The sequence below is a fragment of the Hordeum vulgare genome, chromosome 3H (assembly GCF_904849725.1).
Source record: "Hordeum vulgare subsp. vulgare chromosome 3H, MorexV3_pseudomolecules_assembly, whole genome shotgun sequence".
NCBI classification, from domain to species: Eukaryota; Viridiplantae; Streptophyta; class Magnoliopsida; order Poales; family Poaceae; genus Hordeum; species Hordeum vulgare.
Window position 1 is genome coordinate 131000563 of NC_058520.1, and position 19450 is coordinate 131020012.

Below are 19450 nucleotides of genomic sequence, written 5' to 3' on the forward strand. Positions count from 1 at the left end.
ATGCACACCCACTTAGATTTAGTTGAGATTTCATACACTTATAGCTCTAGTGTATCCGTTACATGACAATCCCTACTCCTCGCATGGATATTTTTTGATGGACGTCTCCATTGCCCATTGATACGCCTAGTTGATGCGAGACTTTCTTCTCTAGTTTCACCCCTTTGAAACCTATCACCTTATTCTATTTCACCTGTATGCTACATCCATGGTTCACACTCAAATATTGCGCAACCAATAAAAAGCTGAAGTGCCTTAAAAAGTATGATCCAATTGTGTGAATTGATATTGTGGTGCTTAAAATTTGTATTTGTGTGGTGATGATGGAGCCATGCTACATTTATATGATGAAATGAATAGGGTGTGAACATTATTTAAGGATTGTATGCTTTGAAACTCTATGATTCTGTTACTTATGTTTATAAGCATTACTACATTGATGTTTACTAATTCATCGTTTCTCGATGATCAAACCTGCAACAGATTATATGTTGGGTAGCATGTCACATCAAAAATTCTGGTTTTATTATTTACCTACTTGAGAAGGAGCAGGAATTATAAAATCATTCTAGGATACTTTTGGGTGTTTATTTAACAATTAATATTATATTTGAGCACTAACCTATTAACCCAGTGCCACTTGTTGTTTTCTGCATGTTTTTAGCTTTTCAGATTTACACTACCAAACGAAGTCCAATTGCTATGAAACTTTAAAATGATTTTTCTTGTACCAAAAGAAGACCTGGAAGCTTCGGGAGGATACTAGAGGCCATAAGAGGGAGGCACGAGCCAACATGGCATGTCTAGGGGTGTAGGTTGCGCCCTGTTGCCTCGTGCTTCCCTTGGTTGCCTCTCGGTGCCCCTCTCTAGCCTATAAATTCACATATTCCAAAACCTTAGAGAGCCACCCAAAAACACTTTTTCCACCGCCGCCAGTCTCTGTTCCGCTGTGATCTTTCTTCGGTGAGGGGGGTGAGTTGTAATGAGTTCAATCTAAAGGCTTTCTATATCCCAGTGACAGAAGGGGACAACACATGTCTTTGTATTGTTGCCACTAAGGATAAAATAGATGGGTTAATTCATATTAGTTAAATTCTCTTTATCTAAATCATGTCATTGTTCTCCAAGCATTACTTTGTTTCACTTAATACTCTAAATGCATGCTGGACAGCGGTCGATGTGTGGAGTAATAGTAATAGGTGCAGGCAGCAGTCATCCTATTTGCTTATGGACATGATGCCTATATACACATGATCATTGACGTGAATCTCACATAACTATGTGCTGTTGTACCAATTACCCAACAATAATTTGTTTACCCACTGTATGCTTACTATCATGAGAGATGCCACTATGGAAATCTATGGGCCCTCGGTCTATTCACTTGTAAATTTACAAACGCTACAATACCTTGTTGTTCTTATTTAATTTTTATTTTATTTTTCAATTTACAATCATCTACTACCAACCACACTACTTACAAGCTTTCAAATAATGATTCCAAGGGGATTGACAACCATCTTGCCCGCATTGGGTTCAAGTGTTTGTTCTTTTGTGTGTAGCTGCTGAAGACGAGAGTTGGTTGTTACTCCTACTCGTTCGATAAACCTTGTATCTCTACTGAGGGAAATACTTACCTATATTGTGTTTCATGACCTATTCCTTTTCACGGAGATCCCAACGCAGATCACAAGTACTAGGGATGCCCCGGAAGGCATCCCCCTTTTCGTATCCATTCTATCAATATGTCATCTCGAACTATATTTTTATTCATCACATGATATGTGATGCTTGTAATCTGCGTTGGGTTTTCCGTGTAGACGGACGGTTTATCACAGCACAATACAGGTTAGTATTTCCCTCAATTAAGAAGCCAAGGTTTATCGAACCAATGGGAATATCAAACCTCAAACGTCTTTAGTGGCTGCATACAAAAGAGCAGATAACTTGTACCCAACACGGGTAAGAGGGTTGTCAACTGATACATCCCAAACGTATCTATAATTTCTGCTTGTTCCATGATCTTTTGGGTGACATTGTTGTATGTTTTGCTACACTTTTATATCCTTTTAGACATATTTGGACTAACCTACTAACTCAGTGCACCCAATGCCAGTTTTTGTCTGCTGATGTCTATTTTGCACGGGCTTTTACCCAATTTTTGAAGCCTGAAAAAATCCAAAAAATATATATAAAAAATCAGCGGAACAGAAGCTTCCGAATCACCAAAGGAAGGCCAGAGGGGGGCCAGGGGCCTCCCAGGTGGCCTGCTGGCGCGGCCAGGCCCTAGGCAGCGCCAGGAGGTCGCCTGGGTGGGTCCCACCTCCTTCGGTGCCCTCCTTTGGCCTATATTTAGAGTCCGGAGAGGGAACCCTCGTAGACTTACTGGAATCACAATTTTCTCCATCGTTCCGCCGCTGCAGCGCTTCTGACATCGGGAGCATGAGGAAACCTCTTCCCGGCACCGTGTCGGTGGGACGATTGACCTGCGGGAGCTTCTCCACCGTCATGGATGCTTCCCGGACGTGCCATGAGTAGTCCTTCTTGCACCATGAGTCGATGACCACTAGCTATGTGATGTCTACTACGCAACCTTCTCCTTGTAGACATTGTTGGGCCTCCAAGTGCAGAGGTTTGTAGGATAGTAGCAATTCTCCCTCAAGTAGGTGAACTAAGGTTTATCAATCCGCGGGAGGTGTAGGATGAAGATGGTCTCTCTCAGGCAACCCTGCAACCAAATAACAAAGAGTCTCTTGTGTCCCCAACACACCCAATACAATGGTAAGTTGTATAGGTGGACTAGTTCGGCGAAGAGATGGTGATACAAGTGCAATATGGATGGTAGATATAGGTTTTTGTAATCTGAAATTATAAAAACAGCAAGGTAACTAATAGTAAAAGTGAGCACGAATGGTATTGCATTGCGTGGAAACAAGGCCTACGGTTCATACTTTCACTAGTCAAGTTCTCTCAACAATGATAACATAATTGGCTCATATAACTAGCCCTGAACATGCAACAAAGAGTCACTCCAAACCCACTAATAGTGGAGAACAAACGAACATATTATTGTCGGGTACGAAACCACCACAAAGTTATTTTTTCTGATCGATCTATTCAAGAGTCCGTAGTAAAATAACACGAAGCTATTCTTTCCGTTCAATCTATCCTAGAGTTCGTACTAGAATAACACCTTAAGACACACATAAACCAAGACCCTAATGTCACCTAGATACTCCATTGTCACCTCAAGTATCCGTGGGCATGATTATACGATATGCATCACACAATCTCAGAATCATCTATTCAACCAACACAGAGAACTTCAAATAGTGCCCCAAAGTTTCTACCGGAGAGTCAAAACGTGTGCCAACCCATATGCATAGCTTCCTGACGTCACGAAACCCGCAAGTTGATCACCAAAACATACATCAAGTACTCACATGAATATCCCATTGTCACCACAGATAGACACGTGTAATACATACATCAAGTGTTCTTAAAGACTCAATCCGATAAGATAACTTCAAAGGGGAAACTCAATTCATTACAAGAAGGGAGAGGGGGAAGAACATCATATGATCCAACTATAGTAGCAAAGCCCGCGGTACATCAAGATCATGACATCTCAAGAACACGAGAGAGAGCGATCAAACACATAGCTACTGGTACATACCCTCGGCCCCGAGGGAGAACTACTCCCTCCTCGTCATGGAGATCGCCGGGATGATGAAGAAGGCCACCGGAGATGGGTTCCCCCTCCGACAGGGTGCCAGAACGGGCTCCCGGTTGGTTTTCATGGCTACAGAGGCTTGCGGCAGCGGAACTCCCGATCTAGGTTTATTTCTAGAGGTTTCTGTATTTATAGGAGCGGATGGCGTCGAGAACAAGTCGGGGGGACCCACGAGGGAGTCACGAGCCCCCCAGGCGCGCCCAGGGGGTGGGCGCACCTCCCTAGCTCGTGGCTTCCTCGGGACTCCCCTCTCGTATCTTTTTCTTCTTGTATTTTTGATATTTTCCATAAAAAATCACGGCGAAAGTTTTATTCCGTTTGGACTCCATTTGATATTCCTATCTGAAAAAGGTCAAAAAGAAGAAAAAAACAGGAACTGGCACTGGGCTCTAGGTCAATAGGTTAGTCCGAAAAAATTTATGAATTAGCATATTCATGCATATAAAACATCCAAAGTTGATAAGATAATAGCATGAACGATCAAAAACTATAGATACGTTGGAGACGTATCAAGCATCCCCAAGCTTAATTCCTGCTCGTCCTCGAGCAGGTAAATAATAAAAACAGAATTTTTGAAGTGGAATGCTACCTAACATATATTGTAACATGAATATTCAGATCCATATGATTCAAAGATAAAAGTTTAATATTGACATAAGAACAATAATACTTCAAGCAAATTAACAAAGCAATCATGTCTTCTCGAAATAACATGGCCAAAGAAAGTAATCCCTACAATATCATATAGTCTGGCTATGCTCCATCTTCCCCATACAACGTATTTAAATCATGAACAACCCCGGTCTTCGTCAAGCAATTGTTTTCACACTTTTACTTTCTCAAACCTTTTCAACTCTCACGCAAGACATGAGCGTGAGCCATGGAAATAGCACTATTGGTGGAATAGAATATGGTGGAGGTTGTGAGGCAAAAAGGAGGAGATGGTCTCATCAACTAGGCGTATCAATGGGATATGGAGATGCCCATCAATAGATATCAATGTGAGTGAGTAGGGATTGCCATGCAACGGAATCACTAGAGCTATAAGTGTATGAAAGCTCAAAAAGAAACTAAGTGGGTGTGCATCCAACTTGCTTGCTCATGAAGACCTAGGGCAATTTAAGGAAGCCCATCATTGGAATATACAAGCCAAGTTTTATAATGAAATTTCCACTAGTATATGAAAGTGACAATATATGAGACTCTCTGTCATGAAGATCATGGTGCTACTTTGAAGCACAAGTGTGGTAAAGGATAGTAGCATTGTCCCTTCTCTCTTTGTCTCTCATTTTTTGTTTGGGCTCTTTGGCCTCTCTTTTTCTTTTTTTCTTTTTTCATTTTCAGTTTTTTTTCGGCTCTTTGGCCTCTTTTATTTTATTTATATAGTCCGGAGTCTCATCCCAACTTGTGAGGGAATCATAGCTTCCTTCCTTTCCTCACATGGGACAATGCTCTAATAATGATGATCATCACACTTTTATTTACTTACAACTCGATTCTTAGAACAAAAGATATGACTCTATATGAATGCCTCCGGTAGTGTACCGGGATGTGCAATGAATCATGAGTGACATGTATGAAAGATATGAATGGTGGCTTTGCCACAAATACGATGTCAACTACATGATCATGCAAAGCAATATGACAATGATGATGCGTGTCATAATAAACGGAACGATGGAAGTTGCATGGCAATATACCTCGGAATGGCTATGGAACTGCCATGATGGGTAGGTATGGTGGCTGTTTTGAGGAAGGTATATGGTGGGTTTATGCACCGGCAAAAATTGTGCGACACTACACAGGCTACCAATGGTGGAAGGGTGAGAGTGCGTATATACCATGGAATCACATTAGTCAGAGAGAACTCACATACTTGTTGCGAAAGTTTTATTAGTAATCAAAACAAAGTGCTAGACGCATGCTCCTAGGGGAAGGGTTGGTAGGATTTAACCATCGCGCGATCCCGACCGCCACACAAAGGATGACAATCAATAAAAACACCATGATCCGACTTCCTAGCATAGAGGTTCACCATACATGCATGCTACGGGAATCACAAACTCTAACACAAGCCTTTCTACCAATCCATAATTACTCACTAGCATGACTCTAATATCACCATCTTTATATCTCAAAACTATATGCAAAGAATCAAACTTCTCATAGTACTCGATGCACTCTATATGAAAGTTTTTATTATATCCCTCTTGGACGCCCATCATATTAGGACTATATTAATAACCTAAGAAAATTACCATGCTGTTTTATACTCTCAAAATAATATAAGTGAAGCATGAGAGTTCAACTATTTCTATAAAATAAAATCATCGCAATGCTCTACAAAGATATAAGTGAAGTACTAGACCAAAAGGCAAACTACTCCACAAGATATAAGTGAAGCTCAATGAGTAGTTGAATAATTATTTGGCTATGTGAAGACTCTACCATGTAATAATTTAATATCTTAAGTACCTTATTCAAACAAAATAAAATGACACTTCAAGGATAGCACGAATCATGTGAAGAAGCAAAAACTTAGGTTCAACCGATACTAACCGATAATTGTTTGAAGAAGAAAGGTGGGATGCCATCCGGGGCATCCCCAAGCTTAGGTGCTTGAGACTTCTTGAAATATGTATTGGGGATGACATGGGCATCCCCAAGCTTGAGCTTTTGTGTCTCCTTAATTCCTCTCATATGATGGTATCCAAAATCTTAAAAACATCATCCACACAAAATTCAACAAAAACTCGTGAGATAGGTTAGTATAAATCAATGCAAAACTTTATCATCCTCTACTGTAGTAAATCACTAGGATTATTATTTGAAATTTCATACTAAATGCCTCTGCATATTTAAAACTCCCATCATCGAACGGAATCATTAAACAAGCAAAGACATGCGAACAATGCAAACATAACAACAATCTGCCTAAACAGAACAGTCTGTGAAGAATGCAGCAAGATCCATACTTAATTAACTCCAAAAATCTGAAAACATTCCGTGCTGTATACAATTTATAAGAGCATACTGTGTCCAAATTTCAAGTTATTCTGACATACAGAAAATTCTAGGGAATTTTTGCACTACAAGGAAACTTTCTTTTTTGGAACAGCAACTCCTAAACTTGCAAATTAAGCATGGTAAAGGCTATCCTTGACATTTTTATTGAAATAAATGATGACAAACATTAATCTAAATAAAAGCAAGCAAGTTCTAATAAAATAAAATGACTCTCCAAGCAAAACACATATCATGTGGTGAATAAAAATATAGCCCCAAGTAAAGTTACCGATGGATTGAAGACGAAAGAGGGGATGCCTTCTCGGGGCATCCCCAAGCTTAGGATCTTTGGTGTCCTTGAATATGGCTTTGGGGTGCCTTGGTCATCCCCAATCTTAGGCTCTTGCCACTCCTTGTTCCATAGTCCATCGAAACTCTACCCAAAACATGAAAACTTCACAACACAAAACTTAACGGAACTTCGTGAGATGGGTTACTATGATAACGAGCAAATAAATCACTTGGGTACTGTCAAAACAAGACTCATAATTATTTTCACAAAATGCCTACTGTATCTCACTATGTCCACAATTTATATTACTCAATATAATCTATCGAAACACCAAAACAAGCAAACTATGCATTGAAAACAGAATCTGTCAAAAATAGAACAGTCTGTAATGATCTGAATGATAACCATACTTCTGCCCTTCCAATAATTCTGAAAAAATTATTACAATTAAGGAAATTTGTATATCAATCAGAAGCAAAAATAATAAACGTAGAATCACTCGCTGGATAGAAATTAGAAATATTTCGCGAGCGCAAAGTTTTTGTCTTTTTCAGCATGATCAAACAACTATCACCCAAACTAATCATAAAGGCTTTACTTGGCACTTTATTGAAACTAAGGCAATAAAACATGATTAATACAGTAGCTTAATCATGTGAACACACAAAAATAGTAAGGATATATATTGGGTTGTCTCCCGACAAGCACTTTTCTTTAATGCCTTTCAAGCTAGGCATGATGATTTCAATGATGTTCACATAAAAGATAAGGATTGAAACATAGTGGAAGTATCATGGAGCATATGACTAGAACATTTAAGTCTAACCCACTTCCTATGCATAGGGAAACAATTTATTGGAGCGAGAATCAACTAGCATAGGAAGATAAAACAAGCATGACTTCAAAAGTTTCAACACATGGAGAGGAAGCTTGATATTATTGCAATATGTAGAAGCATATGATCCTCTCTCATAATAATTTTCAGTAGCATCATGAATGAATTCAACAATATAACCAGCACCTAAAGCATTCTTTTCATGATCCACAAGCATATGAATTTTACTACTCTCCACATAAGGAAATTTATTCTCATCAATAGTAGTGGGAGTATCGTAAAAGACTTGAACACTACGAATTGTTTCCACATTAAAATAGTAATGTTCAGTAAAAGGGTATGCATAATTGTGACAAGTTTTATCATCTTTCTTCTTTATAGCATAAGTATCATCAAAATAATCATCATAAATAGGGGGCATGCTTTAATCATAATAAATTTGATCATTCAAAGTGGAGGAACTAAAAAGATCATCTTCATCAAACATAGCATCCCCAAGCTTGTGGCTTTGCATATCATTAGCATCATGGGTATTCAAAGAATTCATACTAACAACATTGCAATCATGCTCATCATTCACATATTTTATGCCAAGCATTCTATGTAATTCTTCTTCTAGCACTTGAGCACAATTTTCCTTCCCATTATTTTCACGAAAGACATTAAAAAGATGAAGCATATGAGGCAACCTTAATTCCATTTTTTGTAATTTTCTATTAATAAACTAAACTAGTGATAAAACAAGAAACTAAAAGATTCAATTGCAATATCCAAAGATATACCTTCAAGCGCTAACCTCCCCGACAACGATGCTAGAAAAGAGCTTGATGTCTACTACGCAACCTTCTCCTTGTAGACGTTGTTGGGCCTCCAAGTGCAGAGGTTTTTAGGATAGTAGCAATTTTCCCTCAAGTAGGTGACCTAAGGTTTATCAATCCGCAGGAGGCGTAGGATGAAGATGGTCTCTCTCAAGCAACCCTACAACCAAATAACAAAGAATCTCTTGTGTCCCCAACACACCCAATACAATGGTAAGTTGTATAGGTGCACTAGTTCGGCGAAGAGATGGTGATAGAAGTGCAATATGGATGGTAGATATAGGTTTTTGTAATCTGAAATTATAAAAACAGCAAAGTAACTAATAGTAAAAGTGAGCACGAACGGCATTGCAATGCGTGGAAACAAGGGCTAGGGTTCATACTTTCACTAGTGAAGTTCTCTCAGCAATGATAACATAATTGGATCGTATAACTAGCCCTCAACATGCAACAAAGAGTCACTCCAAAGTCACTAATAGTGGAGAACAAACGAAGAGATTATTGTCGGGTACGAAAACACCACAAAGTTATTCTTTCTGATCGATCTATTCAAGAGTCCATAGTAAAATAACACGAACCTATTCTTTCCGTTCAATCTATCCTAGAGTTCGTACTAGAATAACACCTTAAGACACACATCAAGCAAGACCCTAATGTCACCTAGATACTCCGTGGACATGATTATACGATATGCATCACACAATCTCAGAATCATCTATTCAACCAACACATAGAACTTCAAAGAGTACCCCAAAGCTTCTACCGAAGTGTCAAAACGTCTGCCAAACCATATGCATAGGTTCCCAATGTCACGAAACAAGCAAGTTGATCACCAACACATACATCAAGTAGTCACATGAATATCCCATTGTCACCACAGATAGACACGTGCAAGACATACATCAAGTGTTCTTAAAGACTCAATTTTATAAGATAATTGCAAAGGAGAAACTCAATTCATTACAAGAAGGGAGAGGGGGAAGAACATCATAGGATCTAACAATAGTAGCAAAGCCCGCGGTACATCGAGATCATGACATCTCAAGAACACGAGAGAGAGAGATCAAACACATAGCTACTGGTACATACCCTCAGCCCCGAGGGAGAACTACTCCCTCCTCGTCATGGAGATCGTCGGGATGATGAAGAAGGCCTCCGGAGATGGATTCCCCCTCCGGCAGGGTGCCGGAACGAGCTCCCGATTGGTTTTTGGTGGCTACAGAGGCTTGCGGCGGCGGAACTCCCGATCTAGGTTTATTTCTGGAGGTTTCTGTAATTATAGGAGCGGATGGCATCGAGAACAAGTCAGGGGGACCCACGAGGGAGTCACGAGCCCCCAGGCACGCCGAGGGGGTTGGGTGCGCCTCCCTGGCTCGTGGCTTCCTCAGGACTCCCCTATGGTATCTTTTTCTTCTGGTATTTTTTATATTTTCCATAAAAAATCACGGCGAAAGTTTTATTCCGTTTGATATTCCTATCTGAAAAAGGTCAAAAACAAGGAAAAAACAGGAACTCGCACTGGGCTCTAGGTCAATAGGTTAGTCCCAAGAATAGTATAAAATAGCATATTCATGCATATAAAACATCCAAAGTTCATAATATTATAGCATGGAACGATCAAAAATTATAGATACGTTAGAGATGTATCACTATGTGATGTGTGCTCTCCAATCTTGTGCTTCAATGTTTAGTCCTTGTGAGCTGCCCTACATAATCAAGGCATCTATGTAATTCTCTTGCTATTGCTATGCTCGGTTTGTTGGGATCCGATGAATTATGAGATTATGTTCAGATTGTTATGATTTATATATTTGATTATCCTTTCATATTATGTTCCTTAGTGATTCATGCATGTTCTCTGTTGCTTTTTATTGCTTTGGCCAAGTAGTAGATCGTAACTCCAAGAGGGAGCGTTATGCATGATTGTGGGTTCATGCCCCTCGATGTCTAGCTTGAGTGACAGAAACATGAGACTAGGGGACGTGCTTGTTGCCACCAGGGAGAAATCAACGGTGCTTGTGACCATGGTTGCAAGGATTGTTTACCTTACGCATAGTTCCTTAATGCAGTTGTCCGTTGCTTTGAGTTTACACTCTGGGTGGGGCTCGCAACTTAATACCGGAGAGATGTTCTGGATAGATATCTCAAGGTGGATGATTAGTAAGTAGATGTTGATGAATAAACGGTCTACTTGTCTTGCCGTACTGCCCATTACTATTGAATCTCTAAGTATCAAGTAGCATAATTAGCATTGAAGTGCAATCATAATTCTGTCATTGCCCAACTATGATTTGTTTACCCAAGCATAGTTGCTTATCGTCTTTTGGGAGAGAGACATCACTAGTGAACATCATGTGACTCCGGTCCATATCACCATCAATGTTTACACCTCTATCATTTACTGCTTTCATTTACTTTTCCGTTGCAATCAATATTACCTTCCCGCTTGTGTTTTGATCCTTTGCAAACTACAAGGCTGGAGAAATTGACAACCTCTGTGTACTCGTTGGGAGCAAAGTTATTTGTTGTGTGTGCAGGTCCACGTCTTCTACTAGCGCTAGGATGGAAGACATCTATTTGTTGAGCCTAGGAGTCCTCTTGGTTCGATAAATCTTACAGTCTCCGTGTAAGGAAATCTGCTGTTGACTACATCTCCACCTTACACTTGGGGTAACCAACAACGGGCGAGAAGTATATCCATCAACTCATCATCAAGCAAATTTCTGGCGCCGTTTCCGGGGACTCCAGTCTTCAAGAGGAGTTGCATGCTATCTTTTACCTTTTCTTTTTAGTCTTGTTAGTTTGCTTTTTAGTTTTTGCTTTAGAGTCTTATACCAAAAACCACAAAAAAATCAGTTGCCTTGTTCTTGCTTGTTGTCGTTGCTATGAGTTCCACTGAAAACACCAGGTTGTGTGACTTCACTAGTCACAACAACAATGACTTTATCTACGCACCTATTGCTGCTCCCGCCACTGAGGCCACGTCCTATGAGATTAAACCTGCTTTGCCGAACCTAGTTATGAAAGATCAATTCTCCGGTGCTGGAGATGATGCTGCTTTGCACTTGAACAATTTTGTTGAGCTCTGTTATATGCAAAAATATAAAGAGGTAGATGGTGATATTGTTAAACCTAATCTTTTTTCCTTTGTCCTTGAGAGGAGGAGCTAAAGTGTGGCTTCAATCTTTGCCTAGGAATAGCATAGATTCTTGGGATAAGTGCAAAGATGCTTTTATTGGGAAGTATTACCTGCCTGCTAAGATTATCCAGTTGAGGAGTAACATTATGAATTTTAGGCAATTGGATAATGAACATGTTGCTCAAGTTTGGGAACGTATGAAATCTCTTGTTAAGAATTGCCCTACACATGGTTTGACTACTTGGATGGTTATCCAAACTTTCTATGCAGGATTGAACTTTACCTCGCGGAATCTGTTAGACTCGGCCGCGAGAGGAACCTTTATGTTAACTACACTTTGTGCTACCACAAAGCTATTGAATGAGATGATGACAAATTATTCTCAATGTCACACTGAGAGAACTCTAACAGGTAGGAAGATAAACTCTGTTGAGGATATCTCCTCCCTTAATGATAAGGTTGACATGATCATGACTCTACTTACTAAGCAAGCTCCCATTGATCCTCATGATGTTCTTTTAAATTCTTTGGTTGCTCAATAAACAGAGCAAGTTGATGTTAATTTTATCTCTAGCAACAACTTTAATAACAATGCTTATAGGAGTAATTTTGGTAGCAATCCTAGACCGTTCCCATCCAACAACTATGGGAACAATAACAATTATCCTAGCACCAAAAACTCTACTTCCGAATTAGAGAGCATGCTTAAGGATTTTATCACTTCTCAAAAGCCCTTCAATAAGAGTGTAGAAGAGAAACTAGAAAAAATAGATAGTCTCTCTTTTAAGGTGGACAACATAGCTCATGATGTAGAGATGCTTAAAATTAGAACCTCCCCACTTGAGGAAAGGAACACCACACCCATGAATGATATCTAAGTCCAAATTAATGAGAACATAAGAATGCTAGCCAAACTTAAAGAGAGATCGGCTAGAGAAAAGGAAGAGGAAGAGAGAATTAAGAGCCTTCCTACACACTCTAACATTGCTACTATACAAGTTGTTGAGGAACTCAAAACTTTTAGCACCCATCACACTCCTAGTCCCAATGGACCTATTAATGGTGATGCTAATACCTCAACTATAGGAAAAGAAGGTCCTATGAATTTAGAGACTACCAAAAGAATGAGCTTAGATGACATTACTACCACTTAAATTAATGGAAGTAACCTTGATTTTGACAATTGTAGTTTCTCCGAAGTTATCACCTTTTTGCAAAGAATGGCTAAAGACCCCACACTAGTACACTCAATATTGACTTCACCGAGCATATTAACAATGCTCTTATCAAAGATAGGGAGGAGAAGCTCAAGCTAGAGACTTCCATCCCTAGAAAACTAGAAGATGGTTGGGATCCTATGGTCAACATTAAATTGGATAATATCTCTTGCTTTGCATTGTGTGATGTTGGAGCTAGTGCCTCCGTTATTCCCAAAAGAATGTATGATATGCTTGATTGGAAACCTTCTGATCCATGTTCTTTTGGTGTTTGTCTTGTTCATTCTTTCATAAAGAAATCTTTAGCGAGAATTGATAATGTGCTTATTATTGTGAATGATAATTATGTGCCCATTGATTTTCTTATTATGGACATTGAATGTGATCCTTCATGTCCAATTATTTGGGACGTCCTTTTCTCCGCACCGTTGGTGCTATCATTGACATGAAAGAGGGAATTATTAAATTCCAATTTCCTATTAAAAAGGGAATGGAACACTTCCCTAGAAAGAAGATTAAGTTACCTTATGAGTCCGTTACTCAGGCAAGTTATTCCTTTGGAGTTGATAACACTTGATCTTCTTGCATTATGCCTAGCTCAAAGGCATAAAAGAAAGCGCTTGTTGGGAGGTGATACGTCTCAAACGTATCTATATTTTTTGATGGTTTCATGCTGTTATCTTGTCAACTTTGGATGTTTTGTATACCTTTTACATCTTTTTTGGGACTAACTTATTAATTCAGTGCCAAGTGCCAGTTCTTGTTTTTTCTGTGTTTTTGACTCTTTTCAGATCTGATTTTGGAACAGAGTCCAAATGGAATAAAATCCCCGAAATAAATTTTTCCAGAATGGAAGAAGATCGGAGGACTTGAGGGCCAAGGCAGGGGGCCCACAGGGAGCCCACAAGCCCTATTGTCGTGGCCATGGGGGCCCGCGGCAACCAGGCTTGTCGCCTCCCTGGCGCTCCCCAACCCTAGCTCTTTGGCCTATAAATTCCCTAATATCGCAGAAAAATCAGGGCATCCACGAAAACACTTTTCCGCCGCCGCAAGCTTCCGTTTCCACGAGATCTCATCTGGAGACCCTTCCCGGTGGCCTGCCTGAGGAGACTTTGGAGTTGGAGGGCTTCTACATCAATATCATCGCCTCTCCAATGACTCGTGAGTAGTCCACTTCAGACCTACGGGTCCGTAGTTAGTAGCTAGATGGCTTCTTCTCTCTCTTGGATCTTCAGTACAAAGTTCTCCATGATCTTCATGGAGATCTATCCGGTGTAATCCTCTTTGGCGGTGTGTTTGTCGAGATCCGATGAATTGTGGATTTGTGATCAGGTTATCTATGAATTATATTTGAGTCTTTCTGATTTCTTATATGCATGATTTGATATCCTTGTAAGTCTCTTCGAGTCTTGGGTTTTGTTTGGCCAACTAGATCTATGATTCTTGCAATGGGAGAAGTGCTTGGTTTTGGGTTCATACCGTGCGGTGACCTTTCCCAGTGACAGAAGGGGCAGCAAGGCACGCATCATGTTGTTGACATCAAGGTTAAGAAGATGGGCTTTCATCATAAATTTGAGATTGTCCATCTACATCATGTCATCTTGCTTAAGGCGTTACTCTGTTCTTTTGAACTTAATACACTAGATGCATGCTGGATAGCGGTCGACATGTGGAGTAATAGTAGTAGATGCAGAAAGTATTGGTCTACTTGTTTTGGTCGTGATGCCTATAGATATAATCATTGCCATAGATAACGTCACGACTTTGCACGGTTCTATCAATTGCTCGACAGCAATTCGTTCACCCACCGCCCACTTGCTTTCATGAGAGAAGCCACTAGTGAACACTTCGGCCCCCGGGTCTATTCACAACTATCGTCTCCACTTTCACTTTTACTTTGCTTTGTTTATTTTCTGCTTTCAGCTCTCACTTTGCAAACAATCTATAAGGGATTGACAACCCCTTCATAGCGTTGGGTGCAAGCTCTTTGTGTTTGTGCAGGTACTTGTGACTTGACGCGATCCTCCCACTGGATCGATACCTTGGTTCTCAAACTAAGGGAAATACTTACCGCCGCTATGCTACATCACCCTTTCCTCGTCATGGGAACACCAACGAATGGCTCCAAGGCCGCGGGGAAATCCTTTTCATATTTGCCAAGGAAGTCCCTATAGGCGTAGCCCATAGCAGCAGGATTCCTGGCCCGTTGCCAGGGAAGTTCTGTTGTCGCAGTAGCAGAAGGATTTCTGGCGCCGTTGCCGGGGAGAAGAGATCAAGTCAAGATCTATCCAAGTAGGTGTTACAAACTCATCTCTTGCATTTACCTTTTTTGCCAGTTGCCTATCGTTTTCCTCTCCTCCACTTCTCATTTCCCATTTTCATTTTCCTTTCTCCCTTGCCGTTTTCATTTGCCTTTTTGCCTTTCTCCTTTGCCGTTTTATTTTGCCTTTTGCCATTTTCCTTTGCTGTTTTATTGCTTGCTTGTGTTCTTGTTGGTTTGTTGAAGTCATCATGGCTGGAAACACCAAACTTTGCGACTTCTCGAGTACCAATAATAATGATTTTATTAGTACTCCGATTGCTCCCGCCACTAGTGCGGAATCTTATGAAATCAACGCTTCCTTGCTGAATCTTGTTATGAAAGAGCAATTATCTGGCCTTCCTAGTGAAGATGCCGCATCCCATCTCAATACCTTCATTGAACTTTGCGATATGCAAAAGAAAAGATATGTGGATAATGACGTGATTAAGTTGACGCTTTTTCTTTCTCGTTGCGAGATCGCGCAAAAACTTGGTTTTCTTCTTTGCCTAAAAATAGTATCGATTCTTGCGATAAGTGCAAAGATGCTTACAAATCCAAGTATTTTCCGCCGGCTAAGATTATCTCTCTATGTAACGATATCATGAATTTCAAGCAGCTTGATCATGAACACGTTGCACAATCTTGGGAGAGGATGAAGTTAATGATTAGAAATTGTACTGCTCATGGCTTGAGTTTGTGGATGATTATACAAATCTTTTACGCTGGTTTGAATTTTGCTTCTCGCAATATCTTGGACTCCGCCTCAGGTGGAACGTTCATGGAAATCACGTTAGGAGACGCTACAAAACTCCTAGACAATATCATGACCAACTACTCTCAGTGGCACACTGAAAGGTCACCTGCTAGCAAAAAGGTACACGCTATAGAAGAAATTAACTCGCTTAGTGCTAAGATGGACGAGTTGATGAAGTTGGTTGCTAGTAGAAATGCTCCTTTAGATCCTAATGACATGCCATGCTAGATCAAAAATGGCTTAATAAGCATAGTTTGCTCCGGAATGACCTATTTTACCCAAGTTAGCTCTGAAACGACCTATAGTTAGCTAGGGTTCTACCTAAATGACATAATTAGCTTAGTTAGCTCCTAAATGGTCTATAAGCTAATTTCTCTCCGAAATAACCTATATATACACTACTTCATCTAGTATTATTCTTCTAACTTTCTTATTTGTCATTTTCCAGATTACCTTCACTTCACGGGAAGCTTGGAAAATATTGATGGAATGCTTGAAGATGATTTCTTGTACCATGGGTTGTATTGAAACTATTGTAGTATATGAATATATGAAACTTTGTATGCACGTGGATGAAACTGGTGTAGTATATGAAACTTTGTATGCACGTGGATGCAACTTGAAAGCTGGATATAAGATGTTATTTTAATATGGTTATGAGTACGGACAGAAATTTATTTATGTCAAATATATATATATCCTGATTATTGGTAAAAATGCTGGATATAACAAAAAATAAATAAATAAAGGGCTGGTTCCCCTCTTTGCCGTCTGCCCCCACATGGCAAAGGGGGGGAGGCAGACGGCAAAGGGGGGAATCTGCCCCCTCTCTCTCCCCTCTTTGCCATCTTCCCCCACATGGCAAAGGGGGGAGGCAGACGGCAAAGGGGGGAATCTGCCCCCTCTCTCTCCCCTCTTTGCCGTCTGCCCCCACATGGCAAAGGGGTGGAGGTAGACGGCAAAGGGGGGAATCTGCCCCCTCTCTCTCCCCTCTTTGTCGTCTGCCCCCACATGGCAAAGGAGGGGAGGCAGACGGCAAAGGGAGGAGGCCTGCCGTTAACACTTAACGGGGACGTTGCACCCTTTGCCGTCCCAGTTAATTTGCCGTCTGCCCACTCGTGGCAAAGATTCTTTGCCGTCCGCTTTGGGAAAGCTGACGGCAAAGAACCTCTTCACCAGATTTTTTTACCGTCTACTTTGCCGTCTGCTGACCGACGGCAAAGCCTTTGCCGTCCGTGGTTGCACCCTTTGCCGTCCGCTTTGGCAGACGACAAATTTATGAATTTCAGTAGTGCCACTATCTTCCTTGATTGAGAGTAGCAATGCTAGTTTGGACGTTAACTTTGTTGGTAGGAACAATTTTGGCAACAACAATGCTTTTAGAGGAAACTATGTTCCTAGGCCTTTTCCTAGTAACTCCTCTAACAATTATGGCAATTCCTACAAAAAGACTTATGGAAATCATAACAAATTACCCTCTGATTTAGAGAGTAATATCAAAGAGTTCATCAACTCTCAAAAGATTTTCAATGCATCCATAGAGGAAAAACTACTCAAAATAGACGATTTGGCTAAGAGCGTTGATAGGATGTCTTGTGATATTGATGCTTTGAAAGTTAGATGTGCTCCTCCCAAGGTCAACCTGGATGAAACTTTAAAAGCTATGCATGTCTCCATGAATGAGAGCAAAGAAAGAAATGCCCAAATTCGCGCTAGGTATGAATGGTTTAAAAGGGTGCGTTCTAGTGATGCAAATCACGAAGATCTTATAGTGCTTGGTGTGACTCCTCTTGAATCTTTGTTTTTGCGTGTCAAACCTGTTGATGAAGGGGCTGGATACGAATCCACTTTGGTTGAAAAACTCCCCAATGATTCGGAGCCCACCTATCTTTATGATAAAGGTGTGGAGAGTGGAGTAGAAGAAATCAAAATTTTGGGTAGTACTGAAACTCCCACTTTGGATTTCAAGGAATTCAATTATGACAGTTGCTCCTTGTTTGAACGCATTTCCTTGATGCAATCCATCGCAAACTCTCCACATGCTTATAGCCAAAGCAAAGCCTTTACCGCACATATCGTAGATGCTATGATGAAATCTCTTGAAGAGAAGCTCGAATTAGAAGTCTCTATACCTAGAAAACTTCATGATGAGTGGGAACCTACTATCAAAATCAAGATCAGAAACTATGAATGCAATGTTTTGTGTGATTTGGGTGCTAGTGTTTCCGCGATTCCAACGTCTTTATGTGATATTCTTGGTTTTCATGAGACTGAAGAGTGTTCTCTTAATTTGCATCTTGCGGATTCTACTGTCAAGAAACCCATGGGAAAGATTGATGATGTTCTTATTGTTGCAAATAAGAACTATGTACCTGTGGATTTCATTGTACTTGACATAGATTGCAATCCTTCATGTCCCATTATTCTTGGTAGACCTTTCCTAAGGACTATTTGTGCTATCATCGATATGAAGGAAGGGAATATTAGATTTCAATTTCCCCTAAAGAAGGGAATGGAGCATTTTCCTAGAAAGAAAATAAGATTGCCTTATTAATCTATGATGAGGGCTACTTATGGTTTGAGCACCAAATATGACTATACGTGATTCCATCACCTTTTGCCTAGCTAAGGGCGTTAAATAATAGCGCTTGTTGGGAGGCAACCCAACGAATCTATCCTTTTTCTTTCTGTTTTGTGTTTTCCACACTTTCATAATTTTGTTATGATTGTGTTTTTTGTGTTTCTTTTGCGTTTGTGCCAAGCAAAACCGTTATGATTAGTGTTGGGGATGATCGTTTGGTCATGCTGGAAAAGACAGAACTTTCTGCTCACGAAAAGAATGTTCATTTTTTTTTCTGTAAGAGCTTTTGAGTTGATTCTTTTTTCTGCTGATTGCTATGCAAATTCTTCAGACTGTCATAATTGTTCAGAATTTTTGAAGTACCAGAAGTATACGAAGTATACATATTGTTACAGACTGGTCTGCTGTTAACAGATTCTGTTTTTGTTGAGTTGGTTGCTTATTTTGATGAAACTGTGGATAGTATCGGGGGGTATTAGCCATGGAAGATTGAAAATACAGTAACCCAACATCAACATAAGTAGAATTTAAGTTTGCTACAGTACCTAAGGAAGTGGTGGTTTGCTTTCTTATACTACTGTTATCACGAGTTTCTGTCTAAGTTTCGTGTTGTGAAGTTTTCAAGTTTTGGGTGAAGTTCTTATGGACAAAAAGATAAAGAGTGGCAAGAGCTCAAGCTTGGGGATGCCCAAGGAACCCCAAGTTGATTCAAGGATGCCGTAAAAGCCTAAGCTTGGGGATGCCCCGGGAAGGCATCCCCTCTTTCGTCTTCA